The sequence below is a fragment of the Clytia hemisphaerica genome, unplaced genomic scaffold, assembly GCF_902728285.1.
Source record: "Clytia hemisphaerica strain Z4C2 unplaced genomic scaffold, Clytia hemisphaerica genome assembly, whole genome shotgun sequence".
Classification (NCBI taxonomy): Eukaryota; Metazoa; Cnidaria; class Hydrozoa; order Leptothecata; family Clytiidae; genus Clytia; species Clytia hemisphaerica.
The window spans coordinates 353173-362424 of NW_027103627.1; the positions used below are offsets into that span (position 1 = coordinate 353173).

General features: G+C 35.3%; 1 long non-coding RNA gene across 1 annotated transcript; it reads left to right on the forward strand.

The window, feature by feature from the left end:
* Window positions 1–403: 403 nt before the first annotated feature.
* On the forward strand, window positions 404–4189 carry LOC136802520 (uncharacterized). Its single transcript, XR_010846018.1, has 3 exons — window positions 404–584; window positions 1734–1807; window positions 4018–4189. It is a non-coding gene; the product is annotated as an uncharacterized lncRNA (long non-coding RNA).
* The last annotated feature ends 5063 nt before the right edge of the window (window positions 4190–9252 follow it).

Consider the following 9252-nt stretch of genomic DNA (forward strand, 5'->3'; position numbering starts at 1 on the left):
AAAATTGGCCGTGTATCAAGCAATTTTAGCTCATTTTTCCATTTTGACAGACTTTATTGGTCATTATGAAAACAAAAAACATTAAAATAAAAAGTCAATCGTTTAATCATATTTCTTTTATTGGCCCAGCGCGCTTGCGAAGGGGCCTTTCAAGAGGAACTTTCCGTGTGTCTGTCTGTCCTGTCCTGTCTGTCCGCAGTCCGTGCCGTGTTCTGTTTTTCTGTCCTCTCACTTCTATCCGTGCTGTGTTTGCTCCTTGCACTCTCTTTTCTATTTTGTAAGCTTTCGCGCTCTTTACATTTACAACTTCAACACCAGGCGCTTCGACTCCTTCCTTGGAAACATGAAGAAGAAGTTTGGGAATGAACTTGTTCCTTCAAAGACTTTGTGCATTAGGACATCCTGATGAATCAGTCTAAAATTCACACTGCAGACACGTTTTGCCACTTATAAATATTTACATACGTTTGCTGTTATTTGATCCATATTAATATTTTGTCATATCCATATTGTTGCTGATCGACCAGTAATTCTTCATATTATTCATCAGCTATCACTGTTATTGGAATTATCCAAGCTGCAAGGTATGTAAATGTGTTATTATACTGTTGCTAATGAATCGAAATTTTAGCTTTATAGTTTGATTAAAACTGTTTTCTCAAGAAGTCCATCATATTTTGTAACCTTCTGGTGGAAAAGCTTTCACTTAAGATCGCCAGTAGAGCACACTGTGCGTTTTACATACAGTATGTAGCTTAATCGAGCAACCAGTGACTGTCTGAAAAACCGCTATTTTACTTACAGGCGCTCGATCGGGCAAGTCAAAAATTTGTGTCGGGCAACCATCATGCATCAATAATATGTTCTGTTCACGTTGCCCGATTTTCAAAACATAAATCCCAAGTCGGCCCAATCACAATGTCAGAAAATTTTTTGAATAGCCAAGCCCTTTTCTACATCACCATTCGCTTCAAGTTTTCACTTCACCCACCACACCACAGCACAGATGATGTTACGCAAGGAAATCGTCACAAGCCATAATGCGCGTTCAGCAGATTTTGAAAATGAAAGTGTAAAGAATAAACATTGCTGAAAAACGAGTTTAAAACGCGGGTAAAAAGTCCTTGGCTGGTTTGTGAGCCTTTGAAATTTGTTTATTTTGTATTCTGATTGCTCTCTCATGATGCCCCGCCATTATGAAATTTTTTTTTGTGTCTGCTAAATGCAATTTTGGGATACTTTGCATTACCAACTTTTGCTTGCGGCAAACACTTTGCCACATTGAGTACCATTTAAGTTTTTTTTCGTCCACCTTCATTGAAATTATCAACTTGAAATTCACTGACATGATCGAGCCAACTGACTGGATTTGGGGATATTTTATAACGCAAACAGAACATATTATTGATATACGCTTAAGCAACAACCAGCAGCAAGACAGAAAAATTTAAACACAGATTCTGTCCTTGCATCTTTGAAAATGGCTGATAGAACTAAACAAGGATTGACAACCAGCTTATTAGCGTTTTTTGATTGCCAGACGATTTCAATCGAACGCAATCGACGATCGTACCAAATCGAACGCAATCGACCGATTGAAATTCGATTGTCGAATTGCGTTCGATTTGGTTCGACTGGTTCGATCGTTGATTCCGTTCGATTGAGATCGTCTGGTGATTGGTGTTCGATTGAGTTCAATGAATTGATTTTTTTTATTTTTTGTTTTTTTTCAGCTTGAAAGTCAACTCTCGAAAACTTCTGAGAAGAATCATTTCCATCCATTGTCATCACTGGTGTTCGAGGCCAGGTTAGTACTTACTGGGATGATTTTAATTGTCTTATAAGAATAGTATTGGGCTATTCCAAAGAAAAATTGTACAAGGGGTATTGACGAACTTTTTTCACTAACCCCCCTGGAAAACTGGGATAACAAACTATCCCCTGGAAATTAGGAGTCAACACCCCTGGAAGGTGAAATTTTGTGAAAAAGGGCCTGGAAAGTGACTATTGATGCCAGTTTAGGAGGAGAGAACCCCCTGGAAACCTTTAACCCTTTCTGGACGCATGATTTCACGGCTATATGACGCAAACAAAAATTCGATTTTTGACTGACTTTACGAAAATTGCAATAGAAAGTGATTGATAAAAGATATCACGATAAGTAATACGTAATTTTTTTCACATGTAATAGGGGTTTTGAAATACCAAAAAAAAATTTTTAAATATGGCTGACACCTGGTCACGTGACCGAAAAATCGGTAGATTTTTTTTCGGAAAGGCAAAATTTTTGACTTTGAATAAAGAAATAGAGTAAAAGGCATTTGCTTTACGCCTTGAACTTTGAATATGATTTAGAGAATTGAATTACTGACCGGGTAAAAAAAATTTCATGTCATAAACTTTATAATTCTTGTTGTAAACAAGATATCGAAAAGCGGTTTTTTGCAGGTTACGGGAAATTTATCTCAAAATTATTATTCAAAACCATGTTATTGTATTTTGGCGCAAAAACTGTTAAAATCTTTTACAAAGCTATGGGCCACCCGGTGGCCCGTGCGTCATATAGGAACACGATTCATGGGCCACCCAGTGGCCCGTGCGTCCGGAAAGGGTTAATAACCCCCTTGGAAAATCTGAAAATAACCAAAAGGCCCTTGGAAAATCAAGGCTCAGACCTCCCTGGAAAAGTTTGTCAATACCCGTGAGTGGTTAAAAAATGGAATAGCCCATTATTTTGCTATAAACAATAGCAGCTGAGACGGAAAAACTTCTTTCCTCCAAGACTATTTAAGTCTTAAATTAACCTTTTTTAAGAGTATGAATTAATGCGAATGACCAAAATATTTAACCATTAAGTTTTGCGGTATTTAATAATGCGAATTGGGCCAAATTCGCATTAATTAGCCCCGCATTAATTTATACTCTTAAGGTATTCAAAACCAAATCAAAAGTCAAATCTTTTGTACAATAAGGGGTGACAGATGATGATTCAAATTTTTTTCTAGAATAATCTAAGTTAATAATGGTAGCAGCCCCAGCGGACATCAAAAATTTTTGAGTTGGTTCCCAACTTTTGTCACTCTTTTCTCTAAAAGCCGGGTTAGAAAGTTTGTAAAAAGACCCGAGAAATCAAAATTCAATAAAAATGAAGGTCCGCTCAACGATGTAAAAATAATAGATAACCAACTAACTCTAGAAGGCACTTCTCCCAAGAGAACAACCATTGTTTTCCTATTGAAATGAGCACTCCTTTAAATAGCTCTGTGTGCAGTGCGTGTTATACTTTTAGCTAGATTTTGACACACTTTTTGACATCCACTGAATTGATAGAACATTTGAATTGTTATTTACTGCAAATTTTGGAATTTTTTTCAAAAGATAAAGGTACCAATCCTTAGACAAATTGACTACGGATCGGCCTGATACCACTTAATCTTCATCTGGATAAATAAACGCTCATAAAATGATATTATCTGAAAAATATATGTGTGATTTGAAGTGCGATATCTCACGAATGAAAAGTGCATGAAGGTTGCCTGATACAAAATAAACAGATGAATGTTTATAGAACAATAATATCTAATTAAAAAACTCCTTCTGTGAGGCTGCCTATAGGAAAATACACTTTTTCTAACCCAAATTTTGGAAAAATATACATCACGTGATCGATTCTGTCCAATAGAAGGTTGCAAATGAAGCAAGTTTTTATTTAATTGCACTTTTTACGATGCAAAATGTCATTAATATTTTTACAACCATAACACGGATGTTTTTTGAGAATCAAGGCAAGTTGGTTATCTATTATTTTTACATCGTTGGTCCGCTCCTCAAAAGCTTCAGCGTGGGTGGCTGCCAATATGCCATTGGAATATCAGATAAGTCATTTTTGCCGACCACCCGCCCGCCTGGTACTTATAAGACACGCTGCGACAGGAACAAAAGAATTTTTCGATGTCCACCCTATCACCTTTATGTCGTACAATATACATCTTACTAATTTTTTTTGTTTTTCTACAGATTTCAAGACCACCCTTCACTCTGTGTGAGGGGTTATACTCAGCATTATCAGCTTAATCGGCACTATCAGCTCAATCGGCACTATCAGCTTACTCAGCATCTATCACTATCAAAATTTACTGAACTAAACTTACTCAGCTCACTGAATATTTGAAATAAATATACAAAACAATTTTACGTCTTTTTAATTCGTCTTATACTCCTCATTCGACACCTCGTGAGAAATCATGATATCCATAGAGGCTTACCGTATTTCAATAGGCAATTTTAATGGTACCCGGCAACTAGACCTCCGTTCCATTTATCGCCATCTAGTTCTAAACTCATCTTTTTCCAGCAAAGGCATTTCCCAGGTTCTAAAACCGGCCCCATTTTTATTTGCGACGCTATATCTAAGCATAGTTCTAATAACCTATGGTGATATTGAAACTAATCCTGGTCCTGTCAATTTGCGCAAGGTAGTCCGTGCATCTTACAATCAAGGGAACGTAGACATATTAGATTTGGTCCCCAAGCAGGTACTCAATGTATGTATATGTCTACATCCGCGATATTATACTCTCATTTAAAACTTCTAAGAGATTGGGAAAGGTCTGATCTTGATATTATACTAAGGTTAGGCAATGACCTATACAGAGGTCTTGGCTATACTAACGAATACATCGATTTGACCGAGCTGCCTTCCCAATTAAGCATTGAAAACGATGTTATTGAATTTCAACGTACCCCTGTGACTGTGTCAGTCTTAAATGAAGACAGCAGAGGTTTTATTAGACCACCTCCTACTTTTAGTTGTGGAATCTTTCTAGCATGTGGCAACGGTACTGCATTTATGTTTGGCAACAATAGTTTTTATGTCTTCGATTCTCACAGCCGAAATTCAGATGGTATGATTGGTGGTATTACGGGAACATCAGTCTTTTTTTCAATTATTTAACATATTCGAGCAAAGTGCAATGCTCTGTGTAGGGTAATCCTCAAATTTTGTTAGAATTTTGTTTAGCTAATTAATTTTTGTTGGAAATGTTTTCAAACCGTATGATGAGGTCATCAGTTGAAGATGTCAGTCAACGAGGTTTTCGGCCCGGTCCTGGTGAGGACTTCTTCAATAACCTCTCGTGACATTGGGCCATGCTATTAGGTATTAGCATCCTCAACGGTTTTTTTAACAAAATGTAAAAATGTAAGAAGGTAATTTGGTGTAATTACCATAGTGTATATTTATGTAAAGTTCTTTACCTTGGTTTTCTTTTTCCATGTCGCTAAGCCTTAGTGGGTCATTAGTGTACATGCTCTAGCTCGTAAAGTGAATGAGTCAAACAGTGAAACAAAGAAATCACTATTTCCTATCCTACTTTTTCTTGCCTGCGATTCTAGCCCTTCGAGCTTACTCTTCATTGATGAACACTAAATGACGTCACTGGTTCGAGCTGCAAAATAGTTGCCGCCCACATAGACTAGAGTCTACTTCTAGCTGAACTTTGCTTTTTGATAATTTTTTATGACGCTGAGTCCAGTGAAGTAAACTAGGAGCGTTTGGCGAGGTCGCCATTTTGAAAAAAAAAATTAAAAATCAAAATAACAATAAAACTACTTGGAGTTGAAAGATATAATCAAAAATGAGAAACAAATACGATTAACAGATTTGCAATCCCTTATTCTCAAATAAAAATATTGCTTCATACTGTTTTTACCTTCCAAAAACAACTAAAATCTGGCGGACTGTTTTACAGTCCGCCTAGGCAAAAGCATATTACCATATACTACCGGGCCACTTATCAGCGCCAAAAAGTCCATAAAAAAGCTCTAAGTGGACCCCGGGCTACCGCCCACAGATCTGTAAAACCGGAAGGGCTAGATATGACTTAACGCTTTCTCCAGCAAAAAAAAGTGAAGCACATTTAGGTTGTTGTTAGTTTCGTTTGATGGCGTAGAGCAGGTTGGACTTTGATAGATGCACGCAACAACGTCAGAAAGTTCATAACATAAACCAACCAGGGGCTGAACAAGACTCAGGCTAAGTAACAAAAATCTAAACTAGTCATAGCTTTCACTAAATGCCCCCACAGAAAGGTCATGTCATGCACTTATAAAGCTTTTAATGCTTTCAAAATTAAAGCATAAAAAATTATCAGGAATAATTGATTAATTTAATTATTTATTAATTGATTGAAAAAAATGATATTCCATTAACAAAATACTTGAAGAATTCATGCCTTCATGCACCTTGACAATTTAATAGAATTCAAGGAAAAGCTGGAAAAGCTTCTCAAAAACATATTTCGAAAATCATGGTATCATTATGTTACTGACTTTCACATCCTGTCACATCTCCTTGTTTGTTTGTTTTTTCTTACAACAATATATGTAATGATCATTCACTAAATAGACCTTTTCCGATAATGCTGCAGACATCTTAGATTGTAGGCAAATATATATAGCGGTGAATAAATCAACAAGGAAACCAATCAGAAATAGCTTGTTTATTTTTCTTGGCTGTTATATATTTCAACAATTCTCTATTGCTACTTTGCCTAATAGACAATAGTAAGATGATAAGATGATACTGCGTATAAAATTTATCAAAAATTTCTGCGCCATCTGAAATAGACCAATCCTAGTTAAGGCCCGGGCTCCACTTGCGTACGCTGTGATTGCAGTCAAAAGAAAAATAAAGAAACGTCATTTGTCATTCTGGTCCATTCAGACGTACAGTCGAAAAGTTGAAATGTGCCTAATTTTTTTTAAAGTGCATGGTACTTTTTCATGATGCAATCTTTAGTCCAAGCTGAAAGGATTGAAGCCATTAAGATATTATTGCAGCGCAGACAATGAAGAGACGGGCCTTCAGGAAACTAGACTTTTTGAGTTTTTAGCTATATACTCTCACTTTATGGTGTTCCTGTATGACTGTCTGTGTGCCTAGTCTAACCACCGTTAAATGCCTTAACTCGGTAAGCTAGAATTGGAGCTATTTCACCAAACCCCTAGAGCGTAAGTTATTTAGGCTATCACAACTGCATGAAAAAGTGGAACGTGCGCATGCAAAGTTAAACGAATGTAAGCAAACTTTTTTTCAGGTTTTTAAAATAGATTTACCACACTGAACAAACAGTGAAAACACTCTAAAGGTAAATCTATTTTGAAGACCAAAAAAAAAACATTGATTGACATTCAACACAATTCAACCACTTTTGGATTCAACTTTTTGTACTTTGCCGGTATCTTGTTTTACCAAGTTAAGAAGGACTTTCTCGAGTTACGAGCATATGATGGTCTTTAAAGCTTAAGAAGCTCTATAAAACAAAAGCTAGTTATTAATATAATAACAGACAAAGATAAATTACAGTTTGAACAAAAATATCAAATGTACATTTGAAAACTTGAGCAAACTTCTTTAAAGATTCCAGAAAAAGAATTGAAATCATTGCTGAAATGAACTTCTGACTAAATTACAGTATTTAGTATTCAGTTTCAAAGACAAGAAACAAAATTTGACATATACAAAACACTTTTTCCAATCACTGAATCAGCTCACCATCATAACCAGTCTGCCATTTTGTTTGTTTTGATTTGCACAAGTAATATTGTAATTCGTGTTATGGTGTAATCACTATGCTTTTTCTATAATTTGCATTTATAACACTCGCTTCAGCTTTTCAATGCTAAATCAAAACTAATAAAATGTAATACGCAACAATGGTAATAGCATATAACGTAATATGAAAATATGTATAACATTTACCGCTGTATAAATTACCGCCATATTTTTGCGGAACACTTAATTGGCCGGAAAGCCGATTACGACGCAAAAACAAAAACAATTCGCAAAGAATCGAGATTCCAGTCCAATATATTGCGTGAAGCTATGAGTGCCTCCTCAGTCGCTACGCTCCTTGCGGGGGCAATTATTAATTCAATCTGCTCAGAAGCTCGAAATCACACGCTGGGCCTTCACGCCGCTAAGGCTTCTTGTTGAATTTAAAATAGAAAAACATCTTTTGAATGAACACCTGGCTTTCAAAGGAGAAGAAAGGAAATCTATCAACCTTTTATAAGGCATTTCCCCTTATCGCTCCTTTTATTTACTTGATTTTTTTCTCTCGCGCCAGATTTAATTCGAAACCCGTGTATTAGCATCTTGTAATTTCTAAGAATAAACTTCGGGTTATTAACAAAGAACATAAAATATACAATTTTCATTCATTTTCAAAAGATTTTATCAGAGTTTTTTTGCTTACTCATTGACTTAAATAAAAAAATTTTCCCGAATCTTCAAAGGCTTTCAAAAAAGAAATCTTACTAATTTTTATAAATTTTCAAAGGATGAGCGTTGAGATCCTTATCGATTTGATTTTTTATTTCTATTACGAGTTTTTTTTTTTATAAGAACAAACAATATAACGAATAGACAAAAATGCTCACAAAATGGTGAAAATTAGAACATATTAAGAAAAATTTTAGACCTAAAACTAAAAAAATTAAGATAATCCGAAGGCTTCAAATAATTTAGATGTTCTTATAAAAAACGTGTACTCTTTTGCACAAAAAGTTCCCTTCATGAGCGCATTTACTTAAGATCTAAAGGGCTATATTCTTAACTTTTTCTTAATATTAGGCCATCGAAGCCTTTATGCTCTTATATACTTTGTTCTTAAGGGCTAGCAATGTTTTTCATGGGCTACATACACTACACAATATATTGTCAGGCAATATATTGATTTGAGTGCCGGTAATATATTTGATTGATTTGCAATTTTCCAACAATATAGGGGGATTGTTTACAAAAAGAAAATCCCTTTTCATAATTAGAGCACCTGTTATTTACTTCGTACATTACGGTCCGAAAACGATATTGTCAAATATTGTTCGTCAATATATTGTGTAGAAGCCCTCAACAGTAGATTTATTGCTATATAACAATAAAATCAACTCATATAGGTTGAGATCAAAATAACAAATACCTATGCAACCTCGTTCCTGTGTATTCCAGGCTCTATTTACACTACTGATGATTTTATTTGGCGCTATCAGTAAAATAAAAAAGCTGATAACACGCAGGGAACTAGGCTTGTGCTCATCCTCTAGCGAAAAGGTAAACTTATTTTACTTTGTCATCATTATTTGAGCACAAATATTATGTCGATGCAGGGATGTAGAAATAGATCAAAATGAGTTCCGTTACTAAAAGAATACAATTCTATTGCTGAATAACTAAATTTTTCTTCGTATTAT